This window comes from Python bivittatus, unplaced genomic scaffold, assembly GCF_059951505.1.
Source record: "Python bivittatus isolate LINGU-HERP-01145 unplaced genomic scaffold, Pbiv_v1 ctg000080_np1212, whole genome shotgun sequence".
Taxonomy (NCBI): domain Eukaryota; kingdom Metazoa; phylum Chordata; class Lepidosauria; order Squamata; family Pythonidae; genus Python; species Python bivittatus.
This window is the reverse complement of record NW_028277035.1, coordinates 56,044,045-56,068,872: the sequence shown is the minus strand read 5'-3', so window position 1 is coordinate 56,068,872 and position 24,828 is coordinate 56,044,045. Positions and strand designations below refer to the sequence as shown.

At 40.0% G+C, this 24,828-nt stretch overlaps 1 protein-coding gene across 2 annotated transcripts in view; it reads right to left on the bottom strand.

The window, feature by feature from the left end:
• Positions 1-24,828, bottom strand: part of FBLN2 (fibulin 2) — a 155,414-nt gene that overhangs the window by 117,985 nt on the left and 12,601 nt on the right. Inside the window, exon 1 of one of the 2 annotated variants that reach the window (XM_007421802.3) lies at positions 6,047-6,230. The exons of the other annotated variant lie outside the window; for it this stretch is intronic. The gene's annotated coding sequence lies outside the window, so the exon portion shown is untranslated. Of the gene's footprint in view, positions 1-6,046; positions 6,231-24,828 lie in introns of those variants that run through there. 2 annotated transcript variants of the gene reach the window in all.

The following is a 24,828-nucleotide window of genomic DNA, read 5'->3' as shown; positions in this document are numbered from 1 at the left end:
AGGAGGGTTTTAATAACAAATAAATAAAGGATAAAGATGTGGCCTAATTCTGCAAATATTTTATCAGTGTGGTTAGCTTCCAGGACATAAGTTATATATATTATTTGCTTGCTCAAGTGGAGACAAGATAGATTGGTTAAAAGGCAAGGAACTGGCACTTAAACATAAGCTTTTAAAAAAAACTATTTTCACGTGAATTGAACTGTCAATGCAGTAACTCTGGATAAATTTAATTTCAGGAATAATCATACATTTCTCATCAGTTGAGCCAATTTTACCACTTTTACCCTATCACTTGACAAGTGGACACCAAAGGTTGACCACTTGGGTATCCTGAGAGTTTTTTTCCTTTTAGAGCCAAAAAACATTTCAGGACATGTACAGTCACATGTACTTTCCTTGATCTTGTCCCACAATAATTTAAAATCCTAATCTGCTTTTAAAAATATAAGCTACGTTCCTTCAAGAATATTGATTAGATATGACTTTCCAAAATATAGCTGTTATTACCACCAGATATGAAAACAATTCATCTTTTTGCATACAGGGTAATATATAACAAGCACAAATAGGCTTCCTTCATCTTGATCAATATCTTGATTTTGTTGACTATTTGTTATATGTACATAATAGGCAAGTACATGAAATGTTTTACTTTTGCCCATTCTTCTTCCATCTGAAAACAAGTACTCTTACTCATTTTCTAGAAAAGGAAAATTATAAACGCAGATGAGGAATATATAACTCATTATTAGAAGAAAGAAGAAAAATGAATTAATGGTCTAGCCATCCACACATGTTATACATAGTCCACTGACAGAAGATAAAGCAAAGACAGTAAACAGGCATGCAATAGAAATAAGCATGTAGAAACCACTGATGTGTATAAAGAAGCCTTTAAGGTCATACTATTTCAGAGGTTATCTGTACCAACAATGTTTTTTGCATATGGTTACGACACTTTTCCTACTTGCCTGAAACTGGATTTTGGTTCATGAAAATCATGGAATAGCCCATGATCCCAATAAGGTAGGGAATGGAAATTCATCCTGGGGCTTTTCCCCAGAAACAGAATCACACAATACAGCTTCAAGCAGCACCAAACAAACAAAACAATTTTATTATCCACTTACAGTTATTCTAATATAATCTCAGTTTGCTGCGTATGCCTATCGTATTCTTATTTTGCAGTTAGAACGCTCCATCGTTCTCTTTATAGGACCAAAGCACCTCAATGTACTTGTTTCTTGGGGCTACCAAAAAAATGATCTGCCCCACAGTCAGAACCTCTTATCACCTTTGTAGTCTTCATTAATTCTCTCAATTTTTCATAATAAATAATTTAATTAACTATGCTTTTAATTTTTTCATTCATTCCTTTACTATCTGTATGAATGGATAGGGTTATGCTTAAACCCCTTATCTGGAAAAAGACCTATTTTTTTCTAAGCAGATTATATACCAGTTACTATTCTCTTGAGTCTATGAATTGCCCAATAACCTTTTCTCATTCTTACCCACCTGTTTATGTCAACTAGCAGAACAATATTTTCCCCCTGGATCACATTCATTAGAATGTGGCACAATTTTTTCCCAGCTAATCTCCATTTTTTTAATTGTCGCTCTTCATGGAAGTGTAACATGTAATTAGCGTGAAGCAACGGAAACCCTGCCTCCTGCACTCACCAGCTGGGCTCTGCTGTAGGAAGGAGGCCATGGCAAACCACTTCCGAAACACCTTGCCTTGAAAACTGCAGGAACTCATCCAGGCAGTCGCTGCAGAATCGGTAATGATTGAGTGCAGATAAAAAAGAAAATGTATTCCTACATCCCCACAATAGCCTATGTGGCACCAATCCATAGTTTTTCATATATATTTTAGCACTTCCATTCATAACAAAACCCATACCTTCATTTCCCTGTAAGTATTCATCAATTCCATTTCACAAGATTAGGTGATCATTACATCCTTCCTCTTTCTCTTAGTTTCACACACAATCCTTCCTTCCTTCCTTCCTTCCTTCCTTCCTTCCTTCCTTCCTTCATTCCTTCCTTCCTTCCTTCCCTCCATATTCCAAGTCACAATCTTCCTTATGATACAATCATCTCCAGCTGGTAGATATTGGACTCTACTACCCATTATGGCCACAAACGCCATCAAAGCCCAGTTTCACCCCAAGTGGATTCACCCTGAAATCTCTAATCTACAGACTATCATGCAAAACATCCCACCAACTGGGATGCAAATACAATGTACAGAGGACACATATTCAGGATGTCTTCTTTTGAGATTTTTAAAATAAAATAGCAGTTTTTAAATCTTTTTTATTTCCTATGTTATTATTTTACATACATAAAATTCCAACTTTTGGGGAAACACATGTAGTTCTGGATCAGAGTTTGTTTTAAAACAGAGACCATAAAGGGTTGCCACATTTTTTGATCCACCTTTCTATGTGTTGCACATTAAAAAAAATCTCTGATTCAAAGCAAGGCAGTCTCATTTTGACTTTTTGGTGTTAAAAATCTTTATCAGTATGTTTCTTACCCACTTTACAATCACTTAAGATAATCTCAAAATAAAGTAGACTATGTGTTTTTTCACTTTAGACATTGGACAGGACTATTCTACATGGAGTACCTTAGTTAAGCAGCCACAGCTAGAAATAGAGAGAACCCTCAACCAGCCCCCAACATAATGTAACTGCTTTTGCTATATAGATTTTGTTTTACTATATGGATCTTTTCATCTTTCTCCTAATTCTGTTTTGCATTTTGAACCTGCAGTTGAATTGACCTTTTCTGAACAATGAACTCCTCTTGTGGAGCACAGAAATGCAGCCTTGATCATCCTTAGGGCAGCCCCTCCCAATTTAGGACCTTCCAAATGTGCTTGGGGTAAAATTCCAAGACAGTGTAGCCATTGGCTAGACATGACTGGCTAGCTAATCCCAACACATCGGAAGGTTTTTATATGTTACTGTAAAGAAAAATGAGTAGCAAACCTGTACACTGGCCCATTAGTTCCTCCAAGAAAGATTTAGCCCTCTATTCCAACCTCTCTGGGGAGTGCCAGCTGACACAGCAATCTGACAAAGTCCAACTACAATTACTATATTTCAATTAGTGCTTTGTTTCCAGAAGTGCAAACAGGTAGGACTGTTTGACAAATTGAACAAACATTGTCACCTTTTTTAATTTTTACAAGGATGGTCATAAATTCTGGCCAAGATTGGCTTGGCCTAGATCACACTTGGTGCTGCTAATTCAGTGGTATTTGTATAAAGAGACGTCTTCCCTTTATTGGTGGCTTGTGACAGATGTCAGCTCTTTGGAATCATTACACTTTACTACCTCAACAATGAGCATTCCATTCCTTGATTACTTGCAGTTTTCACCTAGCTGACAGAAACAACACATCTAATATTCACAGTGCCTCTTGAAAAAAGTTGGGATACACAATCAAAATTCTCTGGAAAAGCACAGGACTACATTGTATTCCTAACAACTCTGCTTTAGTTGTTTTTTGTTTATTTGTAAACAACAGAACTCAAATTCTTGTGAGTGGCTTTTATTTATTTTATAGAATCTCTACTTCTTCCTTACAGATGGATGTGACCTGTCTAAGATTGAGAACATTTCATCTCAAAGCAAAAACTTGCTTAAACTACCATCTTCCTGAAAGAGGTATAGTAAGGCCAGAAACTATTTATCATCCCATAAATTAAAAACAGAGTTTAGTTTGGGCAGTTTCCTCAACAATAAGGTAAAGGACAATCTTGGAGTCTAATAATAGGATCTTCTGATGGAATGGTTTTCAGGAAACAGCACCAGAAGATGTCTCTGTCTTTGATTAAAGGTCATGGATTGAAGAGGTGACCTCAGTGATGTGAGAAGATTACTTCTAGGCCAATTCTGTGACTAATTCTGCCATTTTTATTATTATTAAAACTTTCCCAGTCTGGTACCCTTCATGTTGGCTAGCATTTCTGAAATTACATTCTGAAGGATGCCAAAATGGAAAGATTGGCTTACTGCTCCAGTTATGAAAAGACACTTTTAAATAAGAGAGTCACAATTTGAATCTTTGATTAAAGGCTGAAATCTAGAATTTGACTGTGCATTTCAGAGCAATATTTGGGATCTTGCACCTCTCATTTGTGTATAGCCTGGCCATATGCTTTTATTCTTGGTGTTATTCTCTTTTCCAGATGTTTTCTTCATACTTTTCTGTCTGGCAGAGGTATCCATTAGGACCAAAGGCTTTCATCAAAATTATGAAATCACATCATACTATTATGACCCAAGCACTGTCTCATGCAATGTCATAATGCATATACAAAAGAGCAAATGCTTGTATGACAATGGCATGATCCTTTCATCATTTCCCCCCTGTCCTGTGGACACTTTTGCTCTCTGGCCTTTATTCTAAGTTCTTCCTAGACATACCATTGTCTGAGCTATTGTCCTAAGCATGCTTTTGAACCTTCATTCTCTACTTTGTGCTGCCTCTCTCCAAAAGAAAGGGAGATCTTCCAATAACATCTGGAGAAGCTATTGCCAGCAGGAACCACTTTTAAATCTAGGGCAGCTTATGCTTTATCATCTCCATTATCATAATGTCATTAATCACTTCATATTATACTAGTCCATCCGCTATAATAAATGTTTAAAAACTACATCTGGATGAACAAAATACTGCCTTTGCACTTTTTCTTCACTATGTACATAAAAACTTCATAAGTCATCACTCATAAGCAGATTGTATCAATTAGGTAAGTATGAAAACAAAAATGTGTTCAGATGCATTTTGAATTTATCTCAGGGACATCGTGATTTACTGACAATAGGACTCACTAAACAACTCTGTTACGTCTTTCATTTGTCCTCTGTATAGCCAAGGGGTGGGTAGATGGAGTCTCTGTTCCAAAACAGAAGTATCAGATTGGAAAGAATCTATTCATCAAAATATTCCTTAAAAAAAGAAAGAACCCAAACACTTTTGCCTGAAAGCAGGAGTAACACTACAATCTGATTAGGATCAAATGTTCATCCAAATCAGCATGCATTGTTAATAGGAGTTGTGCAAATTACATTCTATCACATGCATAGAAAAAAATGTAACCCTTATTAAAAGAAGACATATGCTTGGAGCAAAGCACATCTCACTTTTTTATTTTTTAAAAGTAGACCTATTATCACTTGGATGGGGAACATCTGAATATATCATTTTAAAACATGGTTTATTTGAACTGATCCAGAAGTCAAGGGCAGTTATTTCTATAATTAACTATATGGCAAACAATTAAAAAAAACCTTGCTTGTTAAACATTCTACTTTGCAAAATTCCTTAAGACTCATTCACAGCAGAGATCTAAAAATCCTGTAAGTACCACATATGGCTCTTACTAGGCATTTTTCCATCACATAAGATAAACTTGAAAAGATGTTTGACACAATTTATATTATTCTCTGCTATTCTGTAACACATACCATCAGTTTTTATAGAGGTTTAACTCTGTGCAGCCTCATATGGCTTGCATTCAACATGCCACACTGAATCACAATTCCCTCATGATCTGTCCTAAGAACAACAAACTTTTTAGCTAAAGATGAAAGGTAAAAATGTTTCTTAATTCATGAGTTAAAAAGCCAGAAGCGGCATCTGCAAAAAAGTCTTCCATTTGCAGAGAAGAGATAAACCAGTTCCTTAAGAGACATCTAATAATAAAAAAAAACCTAAATACCCTGAAAGGAAACTTTGTGTAACATAGCTGCAATTTGAGCTCAGTACCTTAAGCGTCCTGCTTAAATCCTTTTATATCCAGTAGATGTTTTAAAATTTTGTAAAGCCAAAGTTAAAATTACTATCAAACAATAATTCAAAAGGCTGAGAGTTAAACCTTGAGAACAGAACCAAAGAAGAGCAAAACAAAGTAGAATCAAAACCAGCAAAGCACATGTTAGAAAACTAAAGGTAAACCAAGTGTAAGCATGTATAGTCACCAGAAACATTTAGTTGCAGCTAATATGTAGATTTACAGACCTGTGAATGTAGTTAGTTTCTTATAACCTTTTGTCTTCAATCATTCTACTGCTGCTCTGTCTCCCAAGTCTTCCTTTCTGCTCACAAATTCTTTTTTCCAACCCTGTCCAAAGGAACTGCCCAGATTCTGTGGTGTAATCTGAGCAGGGAAATACCATGTGCTTCTGATATGGTTAATTCCGTTTTACCTCCCTCTGATTTGCAACAAAAGAAAGCACCAATGTGAGGATCTGAAAATTAACAGCAGTTCCTTCAGTTATGGCAATCTTAAAAGAAAAAAAAATAATGCATTTAAATAAATGTCATCATCTGAATGTTGATAAAACTTGTTCCTAATCCTGCATACAGGTTAACCTTTCTACAAACTCTTGAGGTACTTAAAGTGGGTTGAAGATCAGTAATATCCACAGGGGGATGCGGTGGTGCAGCGGCTTAATGATGCTGAAAGTTGCCGGCCAGAAATGGTCAACACTTCAGCGGTTCGAGCCCAGCCTTCTCGTAGCAGAGGGAGCTCCTGCTTCCTCCCCCAGTTCCTGTCAACCCAACAGTTCAAAAACTTACGTGAGTAGATAAATGGGGACTCTCACTCCGGTGGGAGGAAAAATGCTGGCAGCGCCTTGCAAAAGGAGTTGGGAGCAGTTGCCGGTAGCACGGAAGCCGCGCTTACCCGAAAAAGGCGCGAAGCAACAGAAACCCTGCTTCCTGCACTCACCAGCTGGGCTCTGCTCTAGGAAGGAGGCTCTGGCAAACCACTTCCGAAACACCTTGCCTTGAAAACTGCAAAAGACTCGTCCAGAAGCAGTCACTGCAGAGTCAGTAACGACTGAGTGCAGATAGATATATATCTATAGATATAGATATATATTCACAGTAGTCACCATACATTTTTTTGGAATCACAGACTCACCAACTCTCTCATTTTGAAGAATGAACTAAAGATATTATTGAAGCTTCTTTTATTTCTGAATATTTTCTATAGCATCATAGGTCAATAGGATTATCTAAAGAATTTGTTTGCCTTCACCGACCCCTAACTAACAAGAAAGATAAGCAATTAAAATATTCTAAGACCTGGAAAGCTAAATAAAATTTATTTCAAAAATCTATCAGGGCTTTTTATGCAATCATCTGGCTTAGTTCGTAGAAGTTTATCAGAATTCAGATATTGTCATCTTCCATTTATAGGTCTCCAATCTCTTCCATCTAGAATGAATAAAAAACTGGGAATCAGGGGCATCTAAAGAGGTGGGGAAGAGCAAACGTGCCAAGATGTTTGACTGCCGATAGAAACCCTATCCCTTTGTACATGCATACTTTGACCATGCCACCCCTCCGTTGTAGATACTTCTGCTAGAAATCATCAACTTGTAAATGTTGATGGCATCCAAATTAAGTTCCTGAAATGCTCTACAATGTAGGTTGTCTGAAAACTATTTAAAAATTTAATAGACTTGTTCAGAACTAGTTTGAAAGTCCCTGTCATGGTGCCTGCCCTCTGGAACACTCTCTTCCCAGAGATCCATATAGCTTTCAAAAGTCTTTGAAGACTAGCTGTTCTCCTGGGCTTGGGGCTACGATGGGTGTCGAGCCTCTATTACTTGTGTTTGTTATATTGTATGTTTTCCAGACATGTATGGTTCTTTTTGCTCAGCCTTAGGTTTCTTTCCTACTGTAGTTTAATTTAATTCTTTTCTATTTTAATTTCCAAACAGAGTTGGGTAGCCTTTAAAGTTAATAAATAGTTTTACTCATATCTGAACACATCTAACCTATTTAGCCACGGGGAGAGGTACACTTCATAGCATCCGTCTTCCTTTCCTTTCCCTATAAAAACATGAAGACTCAAAAACTAACATCTCCTATTTAATTGTTTATGAAATTTTATCCTTTGCCTCAATTCAGATGGACTCTGAAGTGCAAGTTCTGGTTCAGCATATAGTTCTTTGTTTGTTTGTTTGTTTTTAATGTATTATAAGCCTCAATGAAGACTTAACACACCAGGGTCTTTTTTTCACTGAAAAAGAATGGGCTCCGAAGTGCTTCCCCTTTCTTAAAGTTTATATTTAAATTTATTTATACATCACTTGTGCAATGAGAAAGAGAGAATGAGTTGTGCAGAAAAGCAACACAAAATATTTTAAAAGATAAAATATGTATAAATATTTGGGCTCAGTCTAAGTTCTATCCCTTTTTGTATTTGATGAATTTGAAATCATGTTTCAGAGTGGAACTCCCAAGCTATCCAAAGGACGGCCAATCAGCCTTTTCCATTATGTTATACACTAAGCAAGGGTGGGAGGGAGGCCATCTGGCAGCCTGCAAGCTATATGTGGCACTTTTTTGTAGCTCCCGACTCTCCAGAAATCACAAAGATGAATCTTGGCAGACAATTCAAGAAAGGGGAAGCACTTCGGAGCCCATTCTTTTTCAATGAAAAAAAGACTCTGGTGTGTTAAGTCTTCATTGAGGCTTATAATACATTTAAAAAAAAAAAAAAAAAACCCTGATCCTTCCTGCAAATAGGAAGCCCTAGTGAAATCTACTTCAGCACATCCCTGACACCAATGGAGGCGAATATGTGTAGCTCAGGGTTGAACTGTGGGGTCCTTGGGGTTCTCTGAGCTTGGTTCTTTTCTTGCAAACATTCCGTTACCTGGCTAGGCAATATCTTCAGTGTTCAACATCCCTGACAGCCAAATCATTACCCAGTCCTGTTCTATAGCAAGCCTCCGTGTGTGTGTGCTGCACTTGGAGAGGATTAGACAAGTCCAGTGCTCCTTATTAAGATGATTAACTCAAATTATAGCATGACCTGCTCTTCAGAGGCCCTTCTCCAGGTTCTTCAACCTTTTGAGGTAAGGAGTATGATTACTAGGGAAAGGAGGAGTGTAGGTGTATGTGGTTGTCCATCCTTTCTTTGGGATGTTTTCCTCAGACAATCACACCTAGCACAATTCTCATATCCTTTTAGAATCAATACATGCAATTTTTTCCTTGCCAGGTCTTTGTATTAATCTGTACAGTATCTTCTATTTTTGTACTGATTTTTTGAATAGTCCAATTCTTGTACTTTTTTACTGTATTTGGAATTGTGTTATTATAGACTCCCTTATAATGAACGCATCTGTATATGCGGAGCACCTGAAATTGAGGATATAGCACACATACTATTCGACTGTAACTTGTATAAGACGGTGAGAGACTTACATCTTGGCCCATATGTTAAAAGAAGGACCCATTGGGATTCACATATTAGAATAACATTTTATGTGTGGTCAAAACCCAAAAATAACATACAACGTAGCCTTGTTTTTAAGCAAAGCAATGCGTTTGAGATCTACATATGTGGGGTTGATTGGAGTGAATTGCCGGGGTGATATGAAAATATGATTTGTATTTTCACTTACATGTATACCTACTTATACTTATTACTCTATTTTTATTCATGTTTTATTTAATCAGTTTGCTACATTACTTTTGTAAAGAGTTTTATTAATTACTTACTGTCTAATTGTTATTTTGACAGGGCCTTAGGGCTAATCAATAAACTTTGATTTGATTTGATTTGTTATTATAGACCATATTGAAAATTTGTTTGAAAATCTGAAACAAATAATAAAAATGGCAACAGGGTCAGAAGTAGTCATGCCTCTTGTTCAACAAGCCATGGTCAAACATGTTAACTCAGCTTTAAGTGTGGACCACGTCTCCACTACCTGAAGTGCTATACAAGGAATCTAGTAGGATCAGAAAAGAGTATTTTATATATTCTTCCCCACAGAAAAATACCTCAGAACATGGATACTTGTGATGGAATGGAATTATGAAGGCCAGGCTCAGGGAGATAAGCATTTTCTTAGCTTGCCACAAGAGCGTGGGAGATACAAGAGGATGAGACTGGCACCTCCCTGAGGAATTTACACTGTTGTGGCTGGCTGACTTGGGAGCTGGGGTTTCAGTCTGGGAAGATTCTTGCTAGAGGTTGTAGCTAATAAACATAGTTGAACTGATTTTGCATTGTCTCTTGGAGTTCCTTGGGCTAGGCCTGACAATACTACAGTGATACTGTTTACTATACTTCCAGCACATTATAACTACTGTACTGCCATGGAAGTCACTATCAAACTAGCCTCAGAAAATAAAATCAACCGCTCTAATAAGCAGTGTTTTTTCTCAGAATACTCTGTCAAACCTTGGATATAAATACTTTTTAAAAGTTTATGTTTGGCTTTAAACAAAAAACAAACAAGTCCTGTGAAGTGTCTTCCTCCACTACAATGTACTGCAGTTTTTAGCTCTAGAGAGGCAGTTTTACTACCTGACAATGGAGTCAGGAATAAAAGCTAAGTGAAATGGCTTTCACTTGAGGGAAAGTGGAAGACACCTGGAGGGAAATGTTGCATTGCAAACAGCTGCAAGAAAAGATTAAAGCGAAGCAAGAACAAGGAAGCTCAGAGGAAAAAAAAGCAAACATAAAACTAGAGTACACAGGAAACAAACACTTGGGTTAACTTTTAAGTGCAAAAGTCTGAAGGAGTCTGGTAGCACCTTTTTGGACTATTAAATTTTATTAAAAGGCACAAGCTTTGGTAAGCTGCAGCTTGCTTCATCCAATGCCTTTTTTCTATCATTGATTAATCTGGCTCTCTGCCTAAGGATCTTTATTCCTTTTTATAAAATATGCTAGCTGGAAAAGATGTTACCAGACTCCTTTGGGTTTTTTGCTATCATAGACTAACACAGCTCTCCTCCAACAAAGTCTATTAAGTGCAAGTGTAGTTGGAATCTATGAAAATTAAAACAAAAACTTTAAATGGATTGTAGAGATGTTCTGGTTCATATTAGATGATCTAGAAGTTCTGGAATTATTAGAAACAAGCATATGAATATGAGTCGAATGCAAATAAGTGTGCACATTAAGTTGTGGGCCCTGAATTTCCATTCTAAGGAAAAAAGATTTGTTTTTCATTTGTGCAAGGGCCATTTGATCTAATTGAGATTGTTGCTTATGGGAGGAAAACATGATTTTCCTTCCCCCATAGCTTCTTATGCTACCTCCAGAGTTGCTTAAGGGACTCGGCAGAATGTCCTGTTGGTGGGACTTGACTCAGGATCTAAGCTTAAGTCCATAATACTAAGGTGATGTATGTATGTAACATGGAGTCCATGTAAGTGTATATTTGTGGGTGTGGATGTGTGCGGATGCTATACAGGAGAGAAAAAACTTTTATTATTGATGGGTGAGAAATAACAGGGAAGAATAAATTTTCTCAAAACTCCTCCTGATACCTATTTTTAGCATTTCTGCACTACTGTTACAGCTGAGACTGATAACCTCAGATAGCTATCATTACTGATTTTCTTTCTTACCAAAATATTTTGGAAGGAGTTTAGTTAGTTCCTGAACCAAAAAGCAAGTTGGTGAAGGGGATTTTACAGTGCTGCAAAGCAAACTCATAAGGATCCACTGGATAAATTCAGTTTATTCATAGGAGACATCTGTATTTCTTTCCATGTACAATTAAGTATGATAAAACATAATGAGCATTGCTGATTTGGATGGCTTTAAAAGGACACTAGACCAATTCATGGCGATAAGGCTATCAAATCCTAATAGTCATGATGGCTATAAATTACCTTCAGGGTCAGAAGCAGTATATCTCAACAGCAGTATGCCAAGTAGCAGTATGCCGGGGAATACAGATTGTACTCATGTCTTGCATGTGAACTTCCCACAAATATCTGGTTGATTACTGCAAGAATAGAATGCTGGTCTACATAGAAGAACTATGTAAATTTTTACACAAAGGTTCAATAAGAAGGCAATTTGATTACATCTCTGCATCACCTTGGATTTCTTAACTGAATCTGGAAATAGATGCAAAGTTGTGAGTTGAACAATATGTCTGCAAATCATTTTGGAACATTTCAAATTGATCTAACAATTCAGTGAGCTTTGTGGTATTTCTAGCTTTGGCAGAGTCTGACATATTATTGCAGCTTTTCCATATGTAGACAAAACTGGAGCAGGGGCAGAGGGTTGAATGGCATAATGGGTTCTCTGATATTGGCATGAGCGGGTAGTCAATGAATTTTATCACCTCTGCAAATTTTATTATCACAGTGCTTGGAAAAGTTATAGGCTGCTGCTGTTTGTATCTTACTCTCCTGCTAGAATATGTTTGGGCAGTTCTTCTGAATGAAAAAGTGGGGGATAGGGGGAGAGAGAGATAACTCCTTTGCTTTTGTTGTTGCTGTTGTTTTTCCCGTGTTGTGATCCTCTCTACCTTTCCCCAATTCTATACTTTTTCCTTACACTAATTTTCAGTCTTATGTGTATGTCTGCCCCCATACCTACTCTCCCAAATAAAGAAAAGCCTTGCTTTTTTCCACTAGTTGATGGCTTTAGGCCTTTTCATACTTACAAGTAATCATGAAACAAATATGTTCCAGCAATATTTTCTGCTGTATCACCACAACACTGCCATCTTCTCATCCCTAAACCATAAATGAGACAGGTACCATTAGTGGGTGCAAAAATGATGTCTTTATTGGCTACTTCAAGCTGAGGCAGATACATCCTATTCTGTCCCTCCCTAGTCAACTCTTCTGTTGCTATTTTGATGTTGTCTCACTAAAACATGGATACAGCAGCATCTGAAATGGCAATAAAAATACTCAGCATTTAGCATGTGTTGTCAAATACATTAGAAGGATGTGTTCCTTGTGGACCCCAAGACTCAAGTTTTCCCCGGTAGATTAATTCTTAGAATCAACATGACAAGACTTTGTCTCTGAGGAAAAGAAGAAGAAAGAAAGATTCCACCCTACAACCCATATGCTTGCTTTTCTCCTTTTTAATTGTCAGCATTTGAAGGAATTCTGAAGGAAATTTCTTGCATGATAGTCTCCACAAACCTTTTGGAACATTTACTCTGGCCAATTTAGGGATCAAGAAAATTTAATTTGATCAGAATAATGTTTAAAAAGAAACAGGTTTTTTCTTACAAGTTTCAGTCGTACTGAGCTATACCTGTGTTAGAGTACTATAGCATTATTCTGTCCAAGATTAGCATAGTGTGGCTTGTTACTAACTCTCTTTTTTTGCACATCTTAAATTTGATTTCTCACTTTTTGATTCCCAAAGAACTTGGCAGAGGTGGCAGGTAACACTTCTCTCCATGGCTAAAGATTCTTTCTCTTCCCACCTCTGTCTCTGTTTCTTCCACATATTTCCCTGTTACTCTCACATTTCATGCTGCATAGCTTGGACATGCTTCATTACCCATCTTCCAAGCCCCTTTCTTGTAGGCTCTTAGAAGTTTTGACAATTTTTGAACTCATTAAGCTTGCTTTTTAACCTTTAATCAGGGTGGTTAAAATTTTCCATGAACTGGGACAACGTGGCCACTTTCTTTCCACTTCCCCAGTGGGATACTCCTACCATTTATGAAATCATCCATGGATTTTTGTAAAGCTCAGAATAGGTGTTCCTCAATGAAACAAATTAGTGGAAAACAATGTAGAGCTATGGGCAGAGGCAGAAGCAGTAGGTCAGCTGACTGAGTTCTTTTGGGGCAGGTGGAGTGGCAGAGATCCACCTCTGTCCCACTTCCCCCAACAAGCCACTTTTCAGAAGTCTAAGCCTCAGTAGCTTCGCACCAGCTGCACCAGCCTGAGCTGCTGCCCTGTGGCTGGTTCCTCAAGTATCTGGTAGAGTAGTGGGCTATTCTAGCTGACAGTAATAACTTTATCAGTTTTGTGCAAGGCTGCAATGATGGGAGTAAGTGGAGGGAAACCCATCATTATATTATTTCACCCTTGTATTCCTCTGAATGATGTTCAGGCAATGAAGGAGAGTAATCTGGAAGTTGGCCCTTGCTGATATTAAGAAAAGAAAGGAGGAGGCAAGAAATCCTAAATAAAAGTGCTCTCCCCAAAGAAATCTCTCCTAATGATTTGGCTCCTTTTGTGATTCCTATCTGGGCTTTTTCACTTAATTTGACATACATTATGATCAAGTGGTGGAGGGGAAGGAAGAGCCAACAATGAAGCCTAGAGACCCACCCTGTTCCTACAGTGCCATGATTGGCAGAAGTTTTCCCACTGACTGACAATGTGGTGGAGAGGAATGACCGCATAGCCAGTGGAGCTATTTTGTTGATCAAGCAATGCATGTACATCATCCAGACAACCAACTAGCGGTGACTTTGAATGTATGCAAAAAAGGCAAGATAAGAGATATGCAGTGAGGTCAACAAATTTCATAACAGCATAGTTTTCTGCTGATGCAAGGCTGGGTGGATAGCGCTCTAACTCAGCAGTGGGACTAAAGACAATGTGGTTACAATATAGTTGAACAAGCACTGCAGCACATATTTGTGCATTAAATATGAAGCATGGCAATGCTCATGATGCAGGCCCTAGCAGGGAAGGTAGAGGTAGAGGGGGAATATTCACATTCCCCAAGAAGTCCTGCCACTCTCAATTCCCTCTTGGGATGGCTTATGTTAGTGTGGCATGGGTGGAGGCAATTCTGTGCCGCCTGCATCAGAAGGGATGTTTAAGAGGCCCAGAGGGAGCTATGTGCTAGTTCCTGCAGCACAGAAGTCGATGGGGCTGCTTTTCATGTAAGAAAAGACTGAATGATGGAGAAGTCAATTATATAGACTATCAACAACTACTCAACTTCAAAGTGAAGAAGCACACTGCAAAGAGTCTGCTGAAGCCTCATGGAAAGAAAATGCAACTCATCAGAAATGCCAGGGTATAAGAGGCAATTTGTGCCTTCTGTCTGACAGAGGGCAATCAACTTCCTTCTAGCACACAGTAAAGATTCTTCCACTGAGCTTTTGGTTGCAGTGGCAACAAGATTATGAAGCAAGCAGCAGATGCATACCTCATCCTAAAACATGCCCAGGTAATTTTGTAAGGGATCAATTCAAGCAGGCCAAAAAAAAGAGGACCCTCCCTGCTTCCACAAGTGCATGCTAAGGACGTAAAGCTTCTGAACATATCATCCATGCTTTTACTTTGAAGTAGAAGAACTCTCTTGCCCTGCCACCTCCATAGCTGGGCAGTAGCAAACCCAAGAGAAAGCCCCCCCCCCCCCGCAAAACAAAGTCCTAATATCCTCTTCTTTGACAGAGAGGCAGACCACCTAACAGCATCAGAGAACTATAGCCGGACAAAGCCAATGATCTCCAAGGCAAGCAAGGTGATCCAGAGGAGAGGGGGATAATTGTAGTTTGGTGGAGTTTGGTGCAGAGGAATGCAAAGTATTTAATCACCTAACACTGGCTCCAGATACAGCATGATCTTGCTCACTATCTTCAGCTGAACAGTGGTACCCTCCCTGTATGCCTCTTGCAGAGAATATGACAAGGCCACACAACCCAACATTCACTTTTAATGTTGGTCTCCAGAGGGAGAGACCATACGTTTATTTCTTCAGAGGGCATTGGTGGGAGAACGTTGGGAATGAGAAGATAAGTCACCAGTATTACTTCTGTATGCAGAAGTAATGAATTGATTCCATGCTACATGAGAGTTGAGTCACCTCATGAATTATATGATGGAGGAATAACATAAAAAGCTGTTGACCCATATTTTCATGGTGACCATCAACATGATCAAGGCAGTGCATAGGGGTGTAGGGGTTTTGCTGCTTTGTTCACATGCTCCACTTTTCATCTGAAATGCCAAGGCTACCAGCAAACAAGCCAGTGTTGGCACTGTAGATGTTCTGACTCAGGTTGCAGGCACACACATGCAGACACAGTTGCTAAGGAGTTATTTACTACAACTAGGCAGATAACAGTAGACAAGATCGTAAATCAGGATCTTTGCAAAGTGTGCTTGCCTGAATAATTCTGTTTGAAGTTCAGGTAGCAAGAGAATGGTCCAAATTCATTCCAGGAGTCAGCCAAATCAAATAGTCAGCTGTCCAGTAGTCAAGGATTCAAGAGCAAGGAACAAGAGTCACAAGCTGGAATTCTGAATGGTTGATTCCAATGAAGGCCGAAGGCAAAGCAGCTACATAAATCTATCTGCAGGCAGCTGGCTGCAATTACTCAGGTCTCCTTTGCCCAGTGAGGAGGCTCATTGAGTGGCATTGCTCTGCTCACCACTGCAGGTGTTGAGACCTAGGGCTTGGAGGTTGTGCCTCATCATCTGACTGCTCCAGTTGATCAGGAGATGCCTGCGGTTGATCAGCCTCAGATGAATCATAGCTTGATGATTCCTGAGGCTGACAATCTGCAGGCTAAGCTGGAGCAATGTTGTCAGAGTCAACCAATGGTTTCATGTGCATGATGCTTAACTATTTGGTTAAGTAGCAGTGGCAAAGCCATAATATAGTCTTCAGGCAGAAGATTGGTGTCAGTTGATAGAAGAAACATTATCCCTCATTTTGCATTTATCTCCAAGTCTTTTCTTCACAACACCAATCTCATAAGAGCCATCCTCAGTCAGGAGCTTTTCCTTGTGAAGTTTCTCTAGTTGTGCACAGGGAGCTTCCTTTTAACCAGGATTCCAGATTTGGGAAGTAACTGGTCTCACTAGTGCAGACTGGAGCAAGGAAGCTAAGCAAGGGTATCATGATGTGGCTGGAGCTTCTGTTCAAGAAGAAATCATACGTGTGGGTTGACATGTGCAGCCTTTGTCTGAAGGGAAGTTTTAGGTGAGAAAACACCCTTCTGTGACACCTGGACTGTCCAGGTGGCTCAGGATTTGCAGCAAGTGGACAATGTGGAAGTGTTCCATTGAGGCTTATCTTTCTGAGAATGTGGACAAATTGTCCAGTGACTTGGTGCAATTGATCAATTCAGGCTTATCCACCAGCCTGCCTACCTACCTTAGTCTCCACCTGGTGTGGTCTCTCAATTCTGAAAGGCACTCTCTCTTTGCATGCTAATCTGCCTACCTCATTCTGTGCCCACCTGCTGATCCGACTCTACCAAAGCCTGCCTCCTCTGCCAGGTGCAATTGTTCAACTCTGAAAGGCTCTTTCCCCTCCCATACCAGCCTACTTGCCCCAGTCTGCTTCCTTTCATGCCTGCCTGTCATTCTGTAAGGTTAGATTCTTATATCTTTAACATCTTCGTTCTGGAAACCTTGGGAGTTACATCACACGAGGACTTGCTAGTTGACATTATTCTGCATCATACACAGAAAAGACTTCCCTCTTCAATGTGCCAGGCCAAACCTGCAGCCCCCAGGAAAGCAAACAGTTATATGATAATTCTCACTCCTGCTAGTGAGCCATTCCATCTAGCCTGCCAGTCTAGAAAAGCAAATGGGAAAGTAAGAACATTTTTATTTTAAAAATGGAGAGTGGGATTCTTTCCGCATTGGTTCAGCAGTTTTTGCTGAATAGTTTGGAGAATATTGTACAGTATTGCCCTTTCCTCATCCATGCCTTAAAAATGGGGCAGAAGGAATATTTCAAATGCTACTGTGATTGAAGCCCTTGAAGTGATCCAGTTAAACCTTGGCAGAGGTAATGTCCTGTAAAGAGTTACCTGTTATTTTCATCCTGTTCTGCCAAAATTGAAGTAGCTGCTAGCACTTTGATGCTTCTCAATTATTGCCTATGTCAGAGATTTTGTTCAAATCAATCTGACACTAGGTGCAATCAGACTGTGTTGCCTCCAAACCTTGAAATGTGACATTGAGTTATATCATGCCATGTCTGAATTTCAAACCTCCAATTTGAATCAGATTAAGTAGGTTTTTGATCTGATCCAGAAGGACTTTTATGTGGTCTTCTAAGCTTATCATCATCATCATCATCATCATCATCATCATCATCATCATCTATTCTGTAAACAATTGTTTTGTAAAAAGCCATTTCATTGTTGCTATTATTGCCGAGTGTTAAAAAAACTGTGCATCATGACTAAAATTGAAATAAACACACTAGTCTGTTAATTTAGTTCATAAGTCCATGAACTTATACCTTTAAGCACTCTTGGTTCAGAATGGTAACAATTAATGGTCCCAGGCTTCAAAGTATGAAAGGCAATTAGTAAACCAGGAGCTTCCAGTTTTAACACATGATATACTCCAGAGATACATAATGGGTCAACTCAGTTCTCCTACTGTAATGGGTGACAAAGCCTCATTGATTGTAGAAAGTGTTCACTGCACTCCTGTTTCAAAGTCAAAATGAACCAAAGAACTAAGACTGAAGCCAGTGGTTTACTATCAAGAAGTGAATACAACTATCTATTTCAAGATGAGCCCTGTTCAATCTTTCTATGCTTCAACAATTTAGAATCATAAACCTGCACGGAGAGTAGGGATTAATTTACATCCTTCACCATTGGATTCCTGTCATCCACATTGCACAGGGAAGACTGAAGTAATCAAACAACTTGAAGGTCTAAAGAATGGAAGGTGCTGTTTATCCATTCCTGTGATGACTGAGTACCTAAAGGAGATCCTTCTCTTCTGCTTTCACAGTCTCAGAATGATGCACTAATTGGTGCACTCTGGGAAAAGAAACTGGTGGCTATTAGTTCTGTTACTGCTTCACAATCCCTGAATGAGGGATACTTCATAAGGATGATGGTAATGATGAAATCTATTCATTATTAATGGAGTTCATTTCAGAACCAATTAAAAATCAACTGAAGCAGCCCTATTTCATTCACCTTTATTTTAATGTTAAAATTAATCCAAGCTTCTAATTGACAGGATTGTGCCCCTTTGCAATTCTCATCCTGGCCTGTGAACATTTATCACTGTTTATAAAAGTGGCAGGGGTTACACACAAGATTCTCAAATGTGCCTTCTGAATATATTTTCTTGCCAAAATAGTTAACTAGCACTTTTTGAAACTTTTTTCACTTCCTAGTTCTATATGAGCTAGGGAAATTTATGCTGCAATTATTTCAATCTTCATAAGGAAATTAATAACAACCCCAATTGCTGATTTTTATACTGGTTCAGAAGAAAAAGAAAATGATGTCTTTATTTTAAAGCCAAAATAGTAAGAATAGTAGAAAAACATCCAGAAAATGTTCAAACCAGACTTTAATTTCCATTTCTGTTGCCAACAATGAGAAATGTCTCACAGCTTTAATATAACTTTCAACAGCAAAATGAAAAGCAATTTTGACTATGACCTTTTCCATTAAAAATATCTTGATAATTATGTATCAGGAATTACACCAGCTATCTGTTTAGAGAAAATATATGTAAAATAACCATGAATCTGAAGGGCATTATTTTGATATACAATTTTATATTTTATATATACACAATTTTATATATGCTTCACACAATGTTTAACCATACCTGTAACAGTGCACTCTATTTTATTTCTAAAGGGTTAACTTGCTTTTGCTTTGTAAAGAGCACTGGTTTCTTCTTCCCCCCCCTTATCTCTTTGCTGAATGCCAGATTGTCTTCGAAGAAACAATTAGATGAATACAAGTTGTTTGTTTTACCAAGCTTTTGCAACAGTCGTGGGGCCCTGCATTCCAGAGAGAGAGATAAGAAAAATCTTGTATGCCATTCTCTTGGTAACCAGAAGAATAAGTTACATTTAAGTTTACCTTTCTAAGAACCACCTTTCACTTGCTCAGACCGTCCCAAAAATCCCTTGTATGGGTGTGAGGGGATGTACTATCTGATTACAGATTTACATGTCTATAAAGTCTCTGATGTTTGTGTTGTAAGGTGTGATTTCATCAACCTCTCTTCTGAATGTGTTGATTGGGGTCACCCAGCTGTGTCTTGATCAAAATACATCTGTTATCTTAAAGAAGCCTCGTCTCAAGTCTTTTTATTTGGCTTTATTGAGACTTGGGAAATAAAAGGTGCCATACATTTTTGGCGAGCCAGCCAGGAGTCCCGAAGGCAGGGATTCCTTGGGGAGGCTGCTTTAAGCCCCCCTCATTGCCTTCACAACAGCGGACGGGGAAAATCGACGGAGACCATCCATCAATGTCAAGCGCGCGCCTGGGAAGTTTTCCAGTGACCTTGTGCTGATCGCCGTCGGCAGACTCCGCTCCTGCTGGGCCTGAATGCTCCAAAATTGAGGCTTCTCCCTTCCGTTGTATAAAGACGGATTGGGAAGGGTGAGTATGCTTTTATTAGGTGGGGAGTGGTGCCTTGTGAGTGCGTGAATGAGACATGGGAAACTTCTGTTAGAGATCTGCCCATGAAGTGAGTGTGTGAGGATCTTAGTGCGTTTCCTCTGATTACCCATGTGAGGCGATAGAGGCCACGACGATCCGCGTGGTTGATTTGTGTGTGTGTTGGAATATATTGTCCTAGAGGAGGATTCCAAGGTAGGAGGGTGCACTATTAGATGGAAAAGGATTTCACATTAGGGAGGGTACTCTGGCCAGACCCCGAGCTGAATGAAGGAAAATCAGCCCGAGAAATTCCTAGAAATCCCGAGCTGAGGCCCTGCGTCGAGGGAAAGACGAACAGGGAGCAGGCAGCCCGAGAAATTTTCCTGTGCCTCTCAAAGAATCCCGAGTTGACGGAAAGACCCGAGAAATCCTCTAGGCAGCACGCACCATAACTCACAGCAATAGAAGGCTTAAAAAGAAAAAAGAAAAAAAGAGGAAAAAGGAAAAAGAAAAGAAAAAGAAGAAAATCCACTAGGTGGCACTATGGGGAACAGCAACAGCCGCCTGAGTGAAACAGCAAGGAAGGAAACCGCGGCAGAAAGCTTTATGCCGGCAAAAAGCCCTACGCCGCTGCAGTGTGTTCTTAAGCACTGGGACATTTTAAAACCCAGAGTTGCAATGAAATTGAGTTTTAAAAAGAATAAACTAAAAACTTTTTGTGAACTCGTTTGGCCACATTATTATATTGGCCCAAATGTAGGATTTTGGCCACCAGAAGGTACTGTTGATGGAGAGTTCATAAATATTTTTGCCAGCTTTTTGGCTTCAAGTGGCAGAATTGAGGAAGAGATATATGCTAAATTTTTCTTTAACCTCTTCCTTCGCCCAGACCTTCAAGTTCTATGTGGGCTGAAAACCAACCCTGTAAAACTTTTTTCCCTGCAGCCGAGAGCTGAGCAGGACACAGAAACAAAGCTAAAGCACAAAACGGAGGAGGAGGAGGAGGAATTTCCCCCCCCTTATTGTACTCCAACGGCCCCTCCTCCGCTTCCTGCATCAGCTCCTCAGGCATCTCCATTGCCAGCCCCCACGGGCTCTGCTGCTGCAGCAACCCCCGCAGCTGGGACTGCCCCCCCACTGCCTTTAACCTCTGCAGCTGCTTTTCAGCCAGCTTCTCAAGATTTTTTAGTGGCAGCTTCACAGTCACCAACGGCTGTGAGTAGCCCTTCACATACCAGGACAGGACTTGTTTACAACACGGACTCTCCTGATATTTTTGTTGCTCCACTACGGGGGCAGGACCCTAATCTCCTTGCCCCTCTTAGACAAGTACCAATGGGCAACCAATTGGCTTTTATTCACACTCCTTTCACTACCAGTGATTTATTTAACTGGAGAGAAGGATTGCCTCCTTATCGTGAGTCTCCACAGCAATATGTGGATCTTGTTCAACGCATCATTTGTACTCAAGAAGGGCCTTCGGCTGCTTCATCAGAGTCGCCTGAGTGCTATAGAAGCCCTAAGTGTGCCAACAAACATCAAACAACTCCAAACATTTCTAGGCATAACTGGATATGCAAGACTTTGGATCCCTGGGTATTCCCTCCCTGCTGCAGTTTCTGTACCAACTCACACAGAAAAATATGGCTTGGGAATGGACTGGAGAACATCAATCTGCTTGGCAGGAATTAAAGGACTCTCTTGCTAGAGCTACAGCCCTTGCTCTTCCTGATCAGTCTAAAGGCTTTGATTTATTTGTCACTGAGAAGCAAGGATGTGCACTAGGCGTCCTTACCCAGAAATTAGGCCCGGAAAAGGTTCCTGTTGCTTATTCTATCCAAAACTCTGGATGCTGTGGTAAAAGGTTGGCCTGCTTGCCTTCGCTCAATTGCAGCTACAGCGCTTTTAATTCAAGAGACAGAAAAGATTTCTTTAGGAGCAACAGTTGATGTATATACACCCCACTCTGTACAGACATTACTGGAACAAAACTTCCTGCATGGGCCACTTCAGCCCGATTGACTAAATATGCCAGCTTAATTTTGGAAAATGATTCAGTTAAACTGTTTCGCTGTGAGCAGCTCAACCCAGCCACCCTCCTGCCTCGACCATCAGAGGAGGTTAGCTCATTGGAAGGCCCCCATGACTGCCATCAGGTTTTAGAGATTATTGTTGGAATTCGCCCTGACCTCCAAGTTGAACCTTTTAACTTGGCAGAATGTCAGTTTTGGACTGATGGTTCTTCCTTTATTGAAAATGGGGTCCGCCAGACAGGTTTGGCTGTGGTCACCACTGATGGACCTATTTTGTTACGTAAGCTGCCCTCTCACTGGTCAGCACAGGCAGCTGAGCTGTTAGCCCTTATAGAAGCCTGTTATCTTGCCAAAGGGCAGACAGCCAATATTTTCACTGACAGCAGATACGCCTTTTTAGCTGCACACACACATGCAGCTCTCTGGAAAGCCCGGGGCTATGTGGGGGCAGATGGAAAAGCTCTGAAGATGAAACCACTGCTTGAAGAACTAGCTATGGCTGTGCGTTTGCCTACTCAATTAGCCATAGTTCATTGCAGAGGTCACCAGACTGATCGAGGTGAAATCTCCCGAGGCAATCGTGCTGCTGATTATTGGGCCAAACAAGCTGCCTGTGCGGTGATGTCATGCCTGCAGAAACTCACCAGCTTTTACCCCTCATTCCTATAGAGCCTGATCACCCACTACCCCCTCTCTATGATCAAAGAGATCATCTTGATCCACAAGGAAAGTGGAAGGATGGATGGTGGATTGTTAACAATCGTGTTCAGTTACCTCTTCAAATCCTATGGATGGTTGTCAAAAGAAGTCATGCTATGGCCCATTGTGGCCCCAAACCTCTTTTCAAGTGGCTTTCTCAAAGATACAGTAACAAGAAGCTGAGGCACCTCTGCCAAACAGCTGTGGCTCAATGTGCTATCTGCCACAGAAATAATCCAAGGAGTGGTAAATCTACTCCTTCAGGCCACCTTCGTACTGCTCAATACCCAGGAGAAGCCTGGCAAGTGGATTTTACTGAGCTTCCCAAAAAGGGACCCAAAAATCATCTTTTGGTCTTTGTAGATTTGTTCTCTGGATGGCCTGAAGCCTTTCCTGCCTCATCTCAACGGGCAGGAGAAGTGGGTCAAGGCCCTGGTGGAACACATCATCCCAAGATTCTCGGTCCCTAAAGGGTTAGAGTCAGATAATGGGAGACACTTTACCTCTGATGTCACTCAACAAGTTAGCAAATTCTTGGACATTCCTTGGCATCTACATTCCAGTTATCGGCCCCAGGCTTCAGCCAAAGTGGAACGTATGAACCGCTCTTTAAAGACTCAGCTGTGCAAAGCTCTGTCAAGAAACTCAGCTCCCCTGGCCAAAGATGCTGCCCTTGCTTTAACACGTATTAGGGCCATGCCCAGAGGGCCACTGATGTTGTCACCTTTTGAAATGCTTTATGGGAGACCGTTTGTATCTCATGAAGTGCTAACTGCATGGACAGGTGAAAAGAACATTTCTCAATATTTGCAGAAGCTGGCGCACGTCCTATCTTTTATTTCACTACAGGTTCGAGACGCCTTGCCAGTTGCTCCTGATGTACCACCCATCGCCCAGCCAGGCCAGTGGGTCAGAGTGAAGGAGCTGTTCCCATCTTGCACTGATCCAAAGTGGTCCGAGCCGAAGCAAGTACTCCTGAGCACGCCCACTGCTGTAAAAGTTGAAGGCATCAAAGCTTGGGTGTATGGATCCAGGATCAAGCAGGTGAAGGAACCCCAGATACCTGGCAAGTTTCCTCAGTTGATGGACTTAAACTAAAATTGCAGCGCTCTCTAGCTTCACCAGCAGATCTTTTCAAGGACTAATTAGGTCCACCGGTAGAGGCCTAATTCAGGAACAGAAGATTTGAAACCATAGACTTTACCAGCCACACAAACACCTAGATGTGTTGGCTTGGTCACAACCCAAGGTTGTGAAACTGACTACATAAGAAGCATCTTATGTTCAAAAGCAAAGGGAGGAAATGAAGGGCATTATTTTGATATACAATTTTATATTTTATATATACACAATTTTATATATGCTTCACACAATGTTTAACCATACCTGTAACAGTGCACTCTATTTTATTTCTAAAGGGTTAACTTGCTTTTGCTTTGTAAAGAGCACTGGTTTCTTCTTCCCCCTTATCTCTTTGCTGAATGCCAGATTGTCTTCGAAGAAACAATTAGATGAATACAAGTTGTTTGTTTTACCAAGCTTTTGCAACAGTCGTGGGGCCCTGCATTCCAGAGAGAGAGATAAGAAAAATCTTGTATGCCATTCTCTTGGTAACCAGAAGAATAAGTTACATTTAAGTTTACCTTTCTAAGAACCACCTTTCACTTGCTCAGACCGTCCCAAAAATCCCTTGTATGGGTGTGAGGGGATGTACTATCTGATTACAGATTTACATGTCTATAAAGTCTCTGATGTTTGTGTTGTAAGGTGTGATTTCATCAACCTCTCTTCTGAATGTGTTGATTGGGGTCACCCAGCTGTGTCTTGATCAAAATACATCTGTTATCTTAAAGAAGCCTCGTCTCAAGTCTTTTTATTTGGCTTTATTGAGACTTGGGAAATAAAAGGTGCCATACAAATCTATGGTTATTTGTTAAGAGATACATATTAATCTAAGTATCTC